This window comes from Hordeum vulgare, chromosome 2H (assembly GCF_904849725.1).
Source record: "Hordeum vulgare subsp. vulgare chromosome 2H, MorexV3_pseudomolecules_assembly, whole genome shotgun sequence".
Lineage (NCBI taxonomy): Eukaryota > Viridiplantae > Streptophyta > Magnoliopsida > Poales > Poaceae > Hordeum > Hordeum vulgare.
Window position 1 is genome coordinate 68,781,532 of NC_058519.1, and position 18,536 is coordinate 68,800,067.

Below are 18,536 nucleotides of genomic sequence, written 5' to 3' on the forward strand. Positions count from 1 at the left end.
AACGCTTTGATGAGGTGATCAAAGCATTTGGGTTTATACAAGTGGTTGGAAAATCTTGTATTTACAAGAAAGTGAGTGGGAGCTCTGTGGCGTTTCTAATATTATATGTGGATGACATATTGCTGATTGGAAACAACGTAGAGTTTTTGGAGAGCGTAAAGGATTACTAGAATAAAAGTTTCTCTATGAAGGACCTAGGAGAAGCTGCTTACATTCTAGACATTAAGATCTACAGGGATAGATCGAAACGCCTAATAGGACTTTCACAAAGCACATACCTTGATAAAGTTTTGAAGAGGTTCAAAATGGAACAGTCCAAGAAAGGGTTCTTGCCAGTTTTACAAGGTACGAGATTGAGTAAGACTCAGTGCCCGGAAACTGATAAAGATAGAGAGCATATGAGCACCGTCCCCTATGCTTCAGCCATGGGATCTATCATGTATGCAATGATGTGCACTAGACCGGACGTTAGCCTGGCCATAAGTATGGCAGGCAGGTTCTAGAGTAATCCACGAGTGGATCACTGGACGGCGATCAAGAATATCCTGAAGTACCTGAAAAGGACTAAGGAGATGTTTCTCGTGTATGGAGGTGACGAAGAGCTCGCCGTAAAGGGTTACGTCGATGCAAGCTTTGACACAGATCCGGACGACTCTAAGTCGCAAACCGGATACGTATTTATTCTTAATGGGGGTGCGGTAAGCTGGTGTAGTTCCAAGCAAAGCGTCATAGCTGATTCTACATGTGAAGCGGAGTACATGGTTGCCTCGGAGGCGGCTAAGGAGGGTGTCTGGATGAAGCAGTTCATGACGGATCTTGGAGTGGTGCCAAGCGCACTGAATCCAATAACCTTGTTCGGTGACAACACGGATGCCATTGGCTTAGCAAAGGAACCACGGTTTCACAAGAAGACCAGACACATCAAACGATGCTTCAACCTCATCCGCGACTACGTCGAAGGGGAGGACTTAAATATACGCAAAGTGCATACGGATCTGAATGTAGCAGACCCGCTGACTAAACCTCTTCCACGGGCAAAGCATGATCAACACCAGAACTGTATGGGTGTTAGATTTATTACAATGTAATTCACATGGTGATGTGAGGGCTAGATTATTGACTCTAGTGCAAGTGGGAGACTATTGGAATTATGCCCTAGAGGCAATAATAAATATAGTTATTATTATAATTCCTTTATCAAGATAATCGTTTATTATCCGTGCTATAATTGTATTGAATGAAGACTTATATACATGTGTGGATACATAGACAAAACACTGTCCCTAGCAAGCCTCTAGTTGGCTAGCCAGTTGATCAAAGATAGTCAAGGTCTTCTGACTATGTACAAGGTGTTGTTGCTTGATAACTGGATCACGTCATTAGGAGAGTCACGTGATGGACTAGACCCAAACAAATAGACGTAGCATGTTGATCGTGTCATTTTGTTGCTACTGTTTTCTGCGTGTCAAGTATTTGTTCCTATGACCATGAGATCATATAACTCACTGACACCGGAGGAATGCTTTGTGTGTATCAAACGTCGCAACGTAACTGGGTGACTATAAAGATGCTCTACAGGTATCTCCGAAGGTGTTCATTGAGTTAGTATGGATCGAGACTGGGATTTGTCACTCCGTGTGACCGAGAGCTATCTTGGGGCCCACTCGGTAAAACAACATCACACACAAGCCTTGCAAGCAATGTAACTTAGTGTAAGTTGTGGGATCTTGTATTACGGAACGAGTAAAGAGACTTGCCGGTAAACGAGATTGAAATAGGTATGCGGATACTGATGATCGAATCTCGGGCAAGTAACATACCAAAGGACAAAGGGAATGACATACGGGATTGTATGAATCACTGGCACTGAGGGTCAAACGATAAGATCTTCGTAGAATATGTGGGATCCAATATGGGCATCCAGGTCCCGCTATTGGATATTGACCGAGGAGTCACTCGGGTCATGTCTACATAGTTCTCGAACCCGCAGGGTCTGCACACTTAAGGTTCGACGTTGTTTTATGCGTATTTGAGTTATATGGTTAGTTACCGAATGTTGTTCGGAGTCCCGGATTAGATCACGGACGTCAGGAGGGTTTCCGGAATGGTCCGGAAACGAAGATTGATATATAGGATAACCTCATTTGATTACCGGAAGCTTTTCGGAGTTACCGGGAATGACGAATGGGTTCCGGGTGTTCACCGGGGGGGGGGGGCAGCCCACCGCGGGGAAGCCCATAGACCTTGGGGGTGGCGCACCAGCCCTTGGTGGGCTGGTGGGACAGCCCAAGAAGGCCCTATGCGCCATAGATAGAAAATCAAAGAGAAAAGAAGCAAAAGGAGGTGGGAAGGGAGAGAAGGACTCCACCTTCCAATCCTAGTTGGAGTAGGATTGGAGGAGGACTCCTCCTCCCCTTGGCGCGCAGACCTTGGGGCTCCTTGAGCCTCAAGGCAAGCCTCCCCTCCCTCCTCCTATATATATGGAGCTATTAGGGCTGATTTGAGACAACTTTTTCAAGGCAGCCCGACCACGTACCTCCATGGTTTTACCTCTAGATCGCGTTTCTGCGGAGCTCGGGCGGAGCCCTTTTGAGATTAGATCACCACCAACCTCCGGAGCACCGTCACGCTGTCGAAGAACTCATTACCACTCCGTCTCTCTTGCTGGATCAAGAAGGCCGAGATCATCGTCGAGTTGTACGTGTGTTGAACGCGGAGGTGTCGTCCGTTCGGCACTAGATCGTGGGACTTATCGCGGGACGGTTCGTGGGACGGTTCGCGGGGCGGATTGAGGGACGTGAGGACGTTCCACTACATCAACCGCGTTCACTAAAGCTTCTGCTGTGCGATCTACAAGGGTACGTAGATCGGAAATCCCCTCTCGTAGATGGACATCACCATGATAGGTCTTCGTGCGCGTAGGAAAAATTTTGTTTCCCATGCGACGTTCCCCAACACATGCATCTAGTGTATTGAGTTCATAACAAACAGAGTAACGCCTTAAGCAAGATGACATGATGTAGAGGGATAAATTCATGCAGTATGATATAAACCCCATCTTTTTACCCTTGATGGCAACAACACGATGCGTGCCTCGCTACCCCTTCTGTCACTAGGTGAGGACACCGCACGGTATGAACCCAAAACCAAGCACTTCTCCCATTGCAAGAATTATAGATCAAGTTGGCCAAAGGAAACCCATAACTCGAATAAAATTACAAGGATACGAAATCATGCATATAAGTGATCAGAGGAGACTCAAATAATATTCATAGATAATTTGATCATAAATCCACAATTCATCGGATCTCGACAAACACACAGCAAAAGAAAGTTACATCGGATAGATCTCCATGAAGATCATGCAGAACTTTGTATTGAAGATCCAAGAGAGAGAAGAAGCCATCTAGCTACTAGCTATGGACCCGAAGGTCTGTGGTGAACTACTCACGCATCATCGGAGAGGCAATGGTGTTGATGAAGAAGCCCTCCGTGTCCGAATCCCCCTCCGGCAGGGCACCAGAACGGTCCCCAGATGGGATCTTGCGAAGACAGAAGCTTGCGGCGGCGGAAAAGTATTTTCGTGGCTCTGTTCTTTGGTTTCGGGATTTTAGAGAATTTATAGGCGAAAGAGGTAGGGCAAAGGAGCCACGTGGGGCCCACAAGCCTGCCAGGCGCCTGCTGCGGCAACAAAAGTCCTTACCTGGCACGTAGGAATTCTTCTTGTTACTTCTGTGGTTTGCGTCGGTTTTTCCCTTGAAGAGGAAAGGGTGATGCAGCACAGGAGCAGTAAGTATTTCCCTTAGTTTGAGAACCAAGGTATCGAACCAAAAGTAGGGCCTCGTCAACTCCAAAGTACGTGTGCAAACACAAACAAGCTTGCACCCAAGGCTTCAAAGGGGTTGTCAATCCCTACAAGATTGTTTGCAAAAGTGAGATCTGAAGGCGGTAAGTGCAACAAAGTGAAAAGTGTAAGGCTGAAAATATGGTGCGGAGTAGACCCTGGGGCCATAGTGTTCACTAGAGGATTCTCTCATAATAGCAAATATCACGGTGGGTGAACAAATTACTGTCGAGCAATTGATAGAACCGCGCAAAGTCATGACGATATCTAAGGCAATGATCTAGCATATAGGCATCACGTCCGAGACAAGTAGACCAATACTTTCTGCACCTACTATTATTACTCCACACATCGACCGCTATCCAGCATGCATCTAGTGTATTGAGTTCATGACGAACAGAGTAACACTTTAAGCAAGATGACATGATGTAGAGGGATAATCTCAAACCAATGATGAAAACCCCATCTTTTTACCCTTGATGGAAACAACACGATATGTGCCTCGCTACACCTTCTGTCACTCGGTGAGGTCACCGCACGGTATGAACCCAAAACCAAGCACTTCTCCCATTGCAAGAATCATAGATCTAGTTGGCCAAACAAAACCCACAACTCGAAGAGAATTACAAGGATATGAAATCATGCATAAGAGATATCAGAAGAAACTCAAATAAAATTCATAGATAATCTGATCATAAATGCACAATTCATCGAATCTCGACAAACACACCGCAAAAGAAGATTACATCGGATAGATCTCCATGAAGATCATGGAGAACTTTGTGTTGAAGATCCAAGAGAGAGAAGAAGCCATCTAGTTACTAGCTATGGACCCGTAGGTCTATGGTGAACTACTCACGTATCATCGGAGAGGTCATGGTGTTGATGGAGAAGCCTTACGTGTCCAAATCCCCCCTCCGGCGGAAGCTTGCGGCGGCACAAAAGTGATTACGATGCTCCCCTGATTTTTTTGGGAATATTTGGGAATTTATAGGCGCAAGATCTAGGTCAGGGGACCTCCAGGGGGCCCACAAGCCTGCATGGCGCGGCCCCCCTGGCCGCGGGGTGGGGGCTTGTGGGGCCCCTGGGGCTCTTCTGGCTTGGCCCCCAAGCTCTCCGATCTTCTTCCGTTCCAGAAAAAATCTTTTCGGGGATCTTCTTCCATTTGGACTCCGTTTCAAAATCTTCTGTGAAAGGGGTCAAAAACATGGAAAACAGGAACTCGCACTTGGCACTGAGTTAATAAGTTAGTCCCAGAAAATAAATAAAAGGCATGCAAAACATCCCAAGTTTGACAAGATAATAGCATGAAACCATCAAAAATTATAGATACGTTGGAGACGTATCAAGCATCCCCAAGCTTAACTCCTGCTCGTCCTCGAGTAGGGAAATGATAAAGAACGAATTTTTGATGTGTAATTCTACCTAGCATAGTTGTCCTTTGCAACTTCTTTCACATGGCATGAATATTCAGATCCGTACGGTTCGAAACAATAGTTTGCTATTGGCATGAAAACAGTAATACTTCAAGCAAACTAGCAAAGTAATCATGAACTTTCAAAATAACAAGGCCAAAGAAAGTTATCCCTACAAAATCATATAGTCTGGCTATGCTCCATCATCCTCACACAACTAATGTAAATCATGCACAACCCCAGAATTGGCCAAGTAATTGTTTTCGCACTCTTACTTTCTCAAACTTTTTATAACTATCACGCAATACATGAGCGCGAGCCATGGATATAGCACTATAGGTGGAATAGAGTGTGGTGGTGGTTGTGAGACAAAAAGGAGGAGATGGTCACATTGACTCGGCGTATCAATAGGCTATGGAGATGCCCATTAATAGATATCAACGTGAATGAGTAGGGATTGCCATACAAGAGATGCACTAGAGCTATAAGTATGTGAAAGCTCAAGGGAAAACTAGTTGGTGTGCATCCAACTTGCTTGCTCACGAAGACCTAGGGCAATTTTGAGGAAGCCCATCATTGTAATATACAAGCCAAGTTATAAAACGAAGATTCCCACTAGCATATGGTAGTGACAAAGCAAGAAGCTCTCAATCATGAAGAACATGGTGCTATTATGAAGCACAAGTGTGGAAAAATATAGTAGCATTGTCCCTTCTCTCTTTTTCTCTCATTTCCTTTTTTTATTTGGGCTCTTAGGCCTCTTTTTCTTTTCTCTTTTTTTTTGTTTTTCGGCTCTTTGGCCTCTTTTTTTCCTCACATGGGACAATGCTCTAATAATGATGATCATCACACTTTTAGTTACTCAAAGCTCAAAAATCACAATGATGATGACTCCATAGGAAATGCCTCCGGCAGTGTACCGGGATGTGCAACGATCTAGTATGATCATGCAATGGCAATATGAAAGTGACGGCACAAGTCATGAGACGGAATGGTGGTAGTTGCATGGCAATATATCTCGGAATGGCTATGAAAATGCCATAGTAGGTAGGTATGGTGGCTGTTTTGAGGAAGGGATTCGGTGGATTTGTGCACCCGCGAGAATTGCGCAGTGCTAGAGAGGCTAGCAATGGTGGAAGGTGAAAGTGCATCTATACCATGGACTCAACATTAGTCATAAAGAACTCACATACTTGTTGAAACATTTTTTATTAGTAATCGAAACAAAGTGCTAAACGCATACTCCGAGGGGAAGGGTTGGTAGGTGTAAACCATCGCGCGATCCTGACCTCAACACAAAGGATGACAATCAATAGATCAATTATGCTCCGAATTCCTAACATAACGGTTCACCATACGTGCATGCTACGGGAATCACTAACTTCAACACAAGTATTTCTAGATTCACAACACCCTACTAACATAACTCTCAATATTACCGAATCCGTGTCTCAAAACTAATTGAGAGGAATCGAAACTTCTCTTTCTACTCAATGCACATGAAGATGGAGGTTTTTGCATCCTCTTTGGGTACCTAGCACATGGGACTTCTTTCATAGCATAAGCCAACTACCAAATCACACACCGTCGTGCTCTAAAGATATAAGTGAAGCACAAGAGCAAAAGTATCTAGCTCAAAAGATATAAGTGAAACACTAGAGCAAAAGTATCTAGCTCAAAAGATATAAGTGAAGCACAATGAGCATTCTAGCAAAATCACGATGAGTGCATGTCTCTCTCTCTGAAAAAGGTGTGCAGCAAGGATGATTGTGACACAACAAAAAGAAAAGACTCCTATGATACGAGACGCTCCAAGGAAAACACATATCATGTGGTGAATAAAAATATAGCTCCAAGTAATGTAACCGATGGATTGAAGACGAAAGAGGGGATGCCTTCACGGGGCATCCCCAAGCTTAGGCTTTTTGGTGTCCTTGAATTTGGCTTGGGGGGCCTTGGGCATCCCCAAGCTTGAGCTCTTTCCACTCCTTATCTCTTTGTCCATGAGAACGTCACCCAGAACTTGAAAACTTCACAACACAAAACTTAAACAAAAACTTGTGATAGCATTAGTACAAGAAAAAAAAACTACCACTTCTTTTGGTACTGTAGAAAACTTGAATTCCATCTATATTGATGATGAGCTACTGTATTCTAACTTTTCCATGGCTAGTACCCCCCGATACTAACCATAGTTTCATCAAAACAAGCAACCAACTCGATAAAAACAGAATCTGTCAAAAACAGACCAGTATGTAGCAATCTGTATACTTCGTATAGCTTCTGGTACCTCAAAAAATCTGACAAATTACGAAGGTCTAGGGAAAAAACATATAAATCAGAAGCGAAAAGAATGAACTCAAAATCTCTTTCTTAATAAAAATGAAAAATCATCTCGTGAGCGAAAAGTTTCTGTCTTTTTCCAGCAAGATCAAACAACCATTACCAAGACCACTCATAAAGGTTTTTCTTGGCTCAAACACAAAAAGAAACACAAAAACACAATCACAACAGAATTGTGAAAGTGTGGACGCAACAAAACAGAAAGAAAAAGATAAATTCATTGGGTTGCCTCCAAACAAGCGCTATTGTTTAACGCCCTTAGCTAGGCATAGTAGCGATAGAATCACGTATCGTCGTCTTTGGTGCTCAAACCATAAGTAGCCCTCGTCATGCATTCATAAGGCAATCTTATTTTCTTTCTATGAAAGTGTTCCATGCCTTTCCTTTAAGGAAATTGAAATCTAATATTCCCTTCCTTCATATCGATGATAGCACCGATAGTCCTTAGGAAAGGTCTACCAAGAATAATAGGGCATGTAGGATTGCAATCAATGTCAAGCACAATGAAATCCACGGGTACATAGTTCCTATTTGCAATAATAAGGACATCATTGATCCTTACCATGGGTTTCTTGATAGTAGAATCAGAAGATGCAAATTAAGAGAACACTCTTCAATCTCATTAAAACCCAGAATATCACATAAAGACTTTGGAATCGCAGAAACACTAGCACCCAAATCACACAAAGCATTGCACTCATAGTTTTTGATTTTGATTTTGATGGTCGGTTCCCACTCATCATGAATCTTTCTAGGGATAGAGACTTCCAATTCAAGTTTCTCTTCAAGATCTTTTATCGTAGCTTCGACGATATGATCGGTAAAGGCTTTGTTTTGGCTATAAGCGTGTGGAGAGTTTAACATGGATTGCATCAAAGAAATGCATTCAATCAAGGAGCAACTATCATAATTGAATTCCTTGAAATCCATGGTAGTAATTTCATTACTACTCAAAGTTTTAACGTCTTCTACTCCACTTTTAACGCTTTTAGCATCAAGATAGATGGACTCCGAATCATATGGGCACTTTTCAACCAAAGTGGATTCATATCCAGCCCCATAATTATTAGGTTTGACACAAGAAAACAAAGATTCAATGGAAGTCACACCAAGCACTTTAAGATCTTCGTGATTCTCATCACGAGAACACGCCTTTTAAGCCATTCATGTCTAGCACGAATTTGGGCGGTTCTTTCTTGGCTCTCAATCATGGAAACACGCATAGCTTTCAAAGTTTCATCCATGTTTATTTTGGAGGAGCACATCTAACTTTCAAAGCACCAACATCACAAGAAATCCTATCAATGCTCTTAGCCAAATCGTCAATTTTGAGTAGTTTTTCCTCTATGGACGCATTGAAAATCTTTTGAGAGTTGATGAACTCTTTTATATTACTCTCTAGATCAGAGGGTAATCTATTGTAATTTCCATGGGTATTGTTGTAGGAGTTGCCAAAGTTATTAGAGGAGTTACTAGGAAAAGGCCTAGGAACATAGTTTCCCCTAAAAGCGTTGTTGTTGCCAAAGTTATTCCTACCAACAAAATTTACGTCCAAGCTAGCATTGCTACTCTCAATCAAAGAAGACAAAGGCAAATCATTAGGATCCAAAGGAGCACTTCTACTAGCAACCAAATTCATTAACTCATCCATCTTAGCACTCAACGAGTTAATTTCTTCTATAGCGTGTACTTTCTTACTAGTAGGTGACCTTTCATTGTGCCACTAAGAGTAGTTCGTCATGATGTTGTCTAAGAGCTTTGTGGCTTCTCCTAACGTGATTTCCATGAACATTCGACCTCAGGCAGAGTCCAAGATATTTCTAGAAGCGAAATTCAAGCCAGCGTAAAAGATTTGAATAATCATCCAAAGGCTCAAGCCATGAGCGGGACAATTTGTAATCATTAATTTCATTCTCTCCCAAGCTTGTGCAACATGCTCATGATAAAGTTTCTTGAAATTCATGATATCATTACGGAGAGAGATGATCTTAGCCGGCGGAAAATACTTGGATATATAAGCATCTTTGCACTTATCCCAAGAATCGATACTATTTTTGGGCAAAGAAGAAAACCAAGTTTTTGCGCGATCCCGCAACGATAAAGGAAAAGGCTTCTATTTAATCACGTCATTATCCACATCTTTTTTCTTTTGCATATCGCAAAGCTCAATGAAGGTATTGAGATGGGATGCGGCATCTTCACTAGGAAGGCCAGAGAATTGCTCTTTCATCACAAGATTCAGCAAAGCGGCATTGATTTCGTATGACTCCGCACTAGTGGCGGGAGAAATCGGAGTACTAATAAAATCATTATTATTAGTATTCGAGAAGTCACAAAGTTTGGTGTTTTCGTTCATGGTGACTTCAGCAAGCACGCAAACACACGAGCAAACAAAAAGCGGGCGAGAAAAAAAGGGCGAACGAAAAGGCGAACAAAACGGCGAACGAAAAGGCGAACGAAAAAGGCAAATTGGTGAAGTGGGGGAGAGGAAAACGAGAGGCAACTGGCAAACAAAGTAAATGCAAGAGATGAGTTTGCGACACTTACTTGGATGAGTTCTTGACTTGATCTTCCTCCCCTGCAACGGCGCCAGAAATTCTTCTACTGCGGAAACAAAAGTCCATTCGTGGCGCATAGGAATTCTTCTTGTTACTTCTCTGGTTTGCGTCGGTTTTTCCCATGAAGAGGAAAGGGTGATGCAGCACAGGAGCAGTAAGTATTTCCCTCAGTTTGAGAACCAAGGTATCGAACCAAAAGTAGGGCCTTGTCAAGTCCAAAGTACCTGCGCAAACACAAACAAGCTTGCACCCAACGCTTCAAAGGGGTTGTCAATCCCTTCAAGATTGTTTGCAAAAGTGAGATCTGAAGGCGGAAAGTGCAACAAAGTGAAAAGTGTAAGGCTGAAAATATGGTGTGGAGTAGACCCTCGGGGCCATAGTGTTCACTAGAGGCTTCTCTCATAATAGCAAATATCACGGTGGGTGAACAAATTACTGTCGAGCAATTGATAGAACCGCGCAAAGTCATGATGATATCTAAGGCAATGATCTAGCATATAGGCATCACATCCGAGACATTTCTGCATCTACTACTATTACTCCACACACCGACCGCTATCCAGCATGCATCTAGTGTATTGAGTTCATGACGAACAGAGTAACGCTTTAAGCAAAATGACATGATGTAGAGGGATAATATCAAACCAATGATGAAAACCCCATCTTTTTACCCTTGATGGCAACAACACGATACATGCCTCGCTACCCCTTTTGTCACTGTGTGAGGTCACCGCACGGTATGAACCCAAAACCAAGCACTTCTCCATTGCAAGAATCATAGATCTAGTTGGCCAAACAAAACCCACAACTCGAAGAGAATTACAAGGATATGAAATTATGCATAAGAGAGATCAGAAGAAACTCAAATAAGATTCATAGATAATCTGATCATAAATCCACAATTCATCGGATCTCGACAAACACACCGCAAAAGAAGATTACATCGGATAGATCTCCATGAAGATCATGGAGAACTTTGTATTGAAGATCCAAGAAAGAGAAGAAGCCATCTAGTTACTAGCTATGGACCCGTAGGTCTATGGTGAACTACTCACGCATCATCGGAGAGGTCATGGTGTTGATGGAGAAGCCTTCCGTGTCCAAATCCCCCCTCCGGCAGGGAACGAGGACGTGCCCCAGATGGGATCTTGCGGAGACAGAAGCTTGCGGCGGCGGAAAAGTGATTACGATGCTCCCCTGATTTTTTGGGAATATTTGGGAAATTATAGGCGCAAGATCTAGGTCAGGGGACCTCCAGGGGGCCCACAAGCCTGCATGGCGCCCCCCTGGCCGCGGGGTGGGGCTTGTGGGGCCCCTAGGGCTCTTCTGGCTTGGCCCCCAAGCTCTCCGATCTTCTTCCGTTCCAGAAATAATCTTTTCGGGGATTTTCTTCCGTTTGGACTCCGTTTCAAAATCTCCTCTGAAAGGGGTCAAAAACATGGAAAAACCAGGAACTGGCACTTGGCACTGTGTTAATAAGTTAGTCCCAGAAAATAAATAAAAGGCATTCAAAACATCCCAAGTTTGACAGGATAATAGCATGAAACCATCAAAAATTATAGATACATTGGAGACGTATCAGCGCCCCCCTAGGCCGCGACTAGGGGGCTTGTGACCTCCCCCGAGGTCTCCTGCCTTGGTTTCCAAGTCCCCTGCGTATCTTCTGTTATGGAAAAAAATCATCCCGCAGATTTTATTCCGTTTGGACTCCGTTTAATATTCTTCTCTGAAAAAGGTCAAAAACATGGAAAAACAGAAAATGGCACTTGGCACTAAGTTAATAGGTTAGTCCAAAAATATATATATAATAGCATATTCATGCATATAAAACATCCAAAGTTGACAAGATAATAGCATGGAACCATAAAAAATTATAGATAGTTGGAGACGTATCAAGAATCCCCAAGCTTAACTCCTACTCGTCCTCGAGTAGGGAAGTGATAAAGACCGAATTTTTGATGTGGAATGCTACCTAACATATTTTCCCTTTGTAACTTCTTTCTTGTGGCATGAATGTTTAGATCCGTAAGATTCAAAACAATAGTTTACTATTGACATGAAAACAATAATACTTCAAGCATACTAGCAAAGTAATCATGAACTTTTGAAATAACAAGGCCAAAGAAAGTTATCCCTACAAAATCATATAGTCTGGCTATGCTCCATCATCCCCACACAACGAATTTAAATCATGCACAACCCCGGTATTGGCCAAGTAATTGTTTTCGCACTCTTACTTTCTCAAACTTTTTCGACTCTCACGCAATACATGAGCGTGAGCCATGGATATAGCACTATAGGTGGAATAGAGTGTGGTGGAGGTTGTGAGGCAAAAAGGAGGAGATGGTCACATCGACTCGGTGTATCAACGGGCTATGGAGATGCCCATCAATAGCTATCAAGTTGAATGAGTAGGGATTGCCATGCAACAGATTCACTAGAGCTATAAGTGTGTGAAAGCTCAAAAAGGAAACTAGTGGGTGTGCACCCAACTTGCTTGCTCACGAGGACCTAGGGCAATTTTGAGGAAGCACATCATTGGAATATACGAGCCAAGTTATATAATGAAAATTACCACTAGTATATGAAAGTGATGAAAGGAGAGACTCTCTATCATGAAGAACATGGTGTTATTTTGAAGCACAAGTGTGGAAAAAGATAGTAGCATTGTCCCTTCTCTCTTTTTCTCACATCATTTTTTTGTTTGGGCTCTTTGGCCTCTTTTTTGTCATTTTTTTGGTGGGCATCTTTGGCCTCTTTTTTTTTATTTCCTCACATGGGACAATACTCTAATAATGATGATCATCACACTTTTATTTACTTACAACTCAATACTTAGAACAATGATGACTCTATATGAAATGCCTCCGGCAGTGTACCGGGATGTGCAACGATCTAGGTGAGCGTATAAAGTTCAAACATCTCGCTAGGTATCTTATGATCATGCAATGGCAATATGAAAGTGACAGCACATGTCATGAGATGGAATGGTGGAAGTTGCATGGAAATACTGTTGGGGAACGTCGCATGGGAAACAAAAAATTTCCTACGCGCACGAAGACCTATCATGGTGATGTCCATCTCCGAGAGGGGATTTCCGATCTACGTACCCTTGTAGATCGCACAGCAGAAGCGTTAGTGAACGCGGTTGATGTAGTGGAACGTCCTCACATCCCTCGATCCGCCCCGCGAACCGTCCCGCGATCCGTCCCATGATCTAGTGCCGAACGGACGGCACCTCCGCGTTCAGCACACGTACAGCTCGACGATGATTTCGGCCTTCTTGATCCAACAAGAGAGACGGAGAGGTAGATGAGTTCTCCGGCAGCGTGACGGCGCTCTGAAGGTTGGTGGTGATCTGATCTCGGCAGGGCTCTGCCCGAGCTCCGCAGAAACGCGATCTAGAGGAAAAACCGTGGAGGTATGTGGTCGGGCTGCCATGGCAAAGTTGTCTGAAATCAGCCCTAATACCTCTGTATATATAGGTGGGACGGGAGGGGCCTTGCCTTGAAGCTCAAGGAGCCCCAAGGGCGTCGGCCGAGCCAAGGGGGGGGAAGTCCTCCCCTTCCAAACCGAATCCAACTAGGTTTGGAAGGTGGAGTCCTTCTCTCCTTTCCCACCTCCCCTTTTTTTTCTTTCTCTTTGATTTCTTATCCTTTGGCGCATAGGGCCTTCTTGGGCTGTCCCACCAGCCCACCAAGGGCTGGTGCGCCACCCCCAAGGCCTATGGGCTTCCCCGGGGTGAGTTGCCCCCCCCCCCCCCGTGAACACCCAGAACCCATTCGTCATTCCCGGTACATTCCCGGTAACTCCGAAAACCTTCCGGTAATCAAATGAGGTCATCCTATATATCAATCTTCGTTTCCGGACCATTCTGGAAACCCTCGTGATGTCCGTGATCTCGTCCAGGACTCCGAACAACATTCGGTAACCAACCATATAACTCAAATACGCATAAAACAACGTCGAACCTTAACTGTGCAGACCCTGCGGGTTCGAGAACTATGCAGACATGACCCGAGTGACTCCTCGGTCAATATCCAATAGCGGGACCTGGATGCCCATATTGAATCCCACATATTCTACGAAGATCTTATCGTTTGAACCTCAGTGCCTAGGATTCATATAATCCCGTATGTCATTCCCTTTGTCCTTCGGTATGTTACTTGCCCGAGATTCGATCGTCAGTATCCGCATACCTATTTCAATCTCGTTTACCGGCAAGTCTCTTTACTCGTTCCGTAATACAAGATCCCGCAACTTACACTACGTCACATTGCTTGCAAGGCTTGTGTGTGATGTTGTATTATCGAGCGGGCCCCGAGATACCTCTCCGTCACACGGAGTGACAAATCCCAGTCTCGATCCTTACTAACTCAACGAACACCTTCGGATATACCTGTAGAGCATCTTTATAGTCACCCAGTTACGTTGCGACGTTTGATACACACAAAGCATTCCTCCGGTGTCAGTGAGTTATACGATCTCATGGTCATAGGAACAAATACTTGACACGCAGAAAACAGTAGCAACAAAATGACACGATCAACATGCTACTTCTATTAGTTTGGGTCTAGTCCATCACGTGATTCTCCTAATGACGTGATCCAGTTATCAAGCAACAACACCTTGTTCATAATCAGAAGACCCTGACTATCTTTGATCAACTGGCTAGCCAACCAGAGGCTTGCTAGGGACAGTGTTTTGTCTATGTATCCACACATGTATATAAGTCTTCATTCAATACAATTATAGCATGGATAATAAACGATTATCTTGATACAGGAATTATAATAATAACTATATTTATTATTGCCTCTAGGGCATAATTCCAACAGTCTCCCACTTGCACTAGAGTCAATAATCTAGCCCTCACATCATCCTGCGAATTACATTGTAATAAATCTAACACCCATACAGTTCTGGTGTTGATCATGCTTTGCCCGTGGAAGAGGTTTTGTCAGTGGGTCTCCTACATTCAGATCCGTGTGCACTTTGCATATATTTACGTCCTCCCCTTCGACGTAGTCGCGGATGAGGCTGAAGCGTCGTTTGATGTGTCTGGTCTTCTTGTGAAACCGTGGTTCCTTTGCTAAGGCAATGGCACTCATGTTGTCACAAAACAAGGTTATTGGGTTCAGTGTGCTTGGCACCACTCCAAGATCCGTCATGAACTACTTCATCCAGACACCCTCCTTAGCCGCCTCCGAGGCAGCCATGTACTCCGCTTCACATGTAGAATCTGCTACGACACTTTGCTTGGAACTGCACCAGCTTACCGCACCCCCATTAAGAATAAATACGTATCCGGTCTATGACTTAGAGTCGTCCGGATCTGTGTCAAAGCTTGCATCGACGTAACCCTTTATGGCGAGTTCTTCGTCACCTCCATACATGAGAAACATTTCCTTAGTCCTTTTCAGGTACTTCAGGATATTCTTGACCGCCGTCCAGTGATCCACTCCTCGATTACTCTGGAACCTGCCTGCCATACTTATGGCCAGGCTAACGTCCGGTCTAGTGCACAGCATTGCATACATGATAGATCCTATGGCTGAAGCATAGGGGACGGTGCTCATATGCTCTCTATCTTTATCAGTTGCTGGGCACTGAGTCTTACTCAATCTCGTACCTTGTAAAACCGGCAAGAACCCTTTCTTGGACTGTTCCATTTTGAACCTCTTGAAAACTTTATCAAGGTATGTGCTTTGTGAAAGTCCTATCAGGTGTTTCGATCTATCCCTGTAGATCTTAATGCCTAGAATGTAAGCAGCTTCTCCTAGGTCCTTCACAGAGAAACTTTTATTCATGTAATCCTTTATGCTCTCCAAAAACTCTACGTTGTTTCCAATCAGCAATATGTCATCCACATATAATATTAGAAACGACACAGAGCTCCCACTCACTTTCTTGTAAATACAAGATTCTCCAACCACTTGTATAAATCCAAATGCTTTGATCACCTCATCAAAACGTTTGTTCCAACTCCGAGATGCTTGCACCAGTCCATAAATGGATCGTTGGAGCTTGCATACCTTGTTAGCATTCTTAGGATCAACAAAACCTTCGGGTTGCATCATATACAACTCTTCCTTAAGGAAACCGTTAAGGAACGCCGTTTTGACATCCATCTGCCAGATTTCATAATCGAAAAATGCGGCTATTGCTAACATGATTCTGACGGACTTAAGCATCGCTACGGGTGAGAATGTCTCATCGTAGTCAACTCCTTGAACTTGTGAAAAACCCTTTGCCACAAGTCGAGCTTTATAAACGGTCGCATTGCCGTCAGCGTCCGTCTTCTTCTTAAAGATCCATTTGTTCTGAATAGCCTTGCGGCCCTCAGGTAGTACTTCCAAAGTCCACACTTTGTTTTCATAGATGGATCCTATCTCGGACTTCATGGCCTCTAGCCATTTGTTGGAATCTGGGCCCACCATTGCTTCTTCATTATTTGCAGGTTCATTGTTGTCTAACAACATGATTGACAAAACGGGATTACCGTACCACTCTGGAGCAGCACGTGGTCTCATCGACCTGCGTGGTTCGATAGGAACTTGAACCGGAGTTTCATGATCATCATCATTAACTTCCTCCTCAACCGGTGTCGCAATGACAGGGGTTTCCCCTTGCCCTGCGCCACCATCCAGAGGGATGAGAGGTTCGACAACCTCATCAAGTTCTATCTTCCTCCCACTCAATTCTCTCGAGAGAAACTCCTTCTCGAGAAAAGCTCCATTTTTAGCAACAAACATGTTGCCCTCGGATTTGAGATAGAAGGTGTACCCAACTGTCTCTTTTGGGTAACCTATGAAGATGCACTTTTCCGCTTTGGGTTCCAGCTTTTCAGGCTGAAGCTTTTTGACATAAGCATCACATCCCCAAACTTTAAGAAACGACAACTTTGGCCTTTTGCCATACCACAGTTCATATGGTGTCGTCTCAACGGATTTTGATGGTGCCCTATTTAAAGTGAATGCAGCTGTGTCTAATGCATAACCCCAAAACGATAACGGCAAATCGGTAAGAGACATCATAGATCGCACCATCTCCAATAAAGTACGATTACGACGTTCGGACACACCATTACGCTGTGGTGTTCCAGGAGGTGTCAACCGTGAAACAATTCCACATTGTCTTAAGTGAGCACCAAACTCGAAACTCACATATTCACCCCCACGATCAGACCGTAGGAACTTGATCTTCTTGTTATGATGATTTCGACTTCACTCTGAAATTGCTTGAACTTTTCAAATGTTTCAGACTTGTGCTTCATTAAGTAGACATAACCATATCTACTCAAATCGTAAGTGAAGGTGAGAAAATAACGATATCCGCCGCGTGCCTCTACGCTCATCGGACCGCACACATCGGTATGTATGATTTCCAACAAGTCACTGGCACGCTCCATTGTTCCGGAGAACGGAGTTTTAGTCATCTTGCCCATGAGGCATGGTTCGCACGTGTCAAGTGAATCAAAGTCAAGTGACTCCAAAAGTCCATCAGCATGGAGTTTCTTCATGCACTTTACACCAATATGACCTAAGCGGCAGTGCCACAAAAATATGGCGCTATCATTGTTAACTCTAACTCTTTTGGTCTCAATGTTATGTATATGTGTATCACTATCAAGATTCAATATGAACAATCCTCTCACATTGGGTGCATGACCATAAAAGATGTTACTCATAGAAATAGAACAACCATTATTCTCTGACTTAAAAGAGTAACCGTCTCGCAATAAACAAGATCCAGATATAATGTTCATGCTCAACGCAGGCACTAAATAACAATTATTCAAGTTCATAACTAATCGTGATGGTAACTAAAGTGAAACTGTGCCGACGGCGATTGCATCAACCTTGGAACCATTTCCAACGCGCATCGTCACTTCATCTTTTGCCAGCCTTCGCCTATTCCGCAGTTCCTGTTTCGAGTTGCAAATATGAGCAACAGAACCGGTATCGAATACCCAGGCACTACTACGAGAGCCGGTTAAGTACACATCAATAACATGTATATCATATATACCTGATTTTTCTTTGGCCGCCTTCTTATCAGCCAGATACTTGGGGCAGTTGCGCTTCTAGTGACCCATACCCTTGCAATAGTAGCACTCTGTTTCAGGCTTAGGTCCAGCTTTGGGTTTCTTTGTCGGATTGGCAACAGGTTTGCCGCTCTTCTTTGAATTACCCTTCTTGCCTTTGCCGTTTCTCTTGAAACTAGTGGTCTTATTCACCATCAACACTTGATGCTCTTTACGGAGTTCAGACTCTGCGACTTTCAGCATCGCAAACAACTCGCCGGGTGACTAGTTCATCCCTTGCATGTTGTAGTTCAACACAAAGCCCTTATAGCTTGGCGGCAGTTATTGAA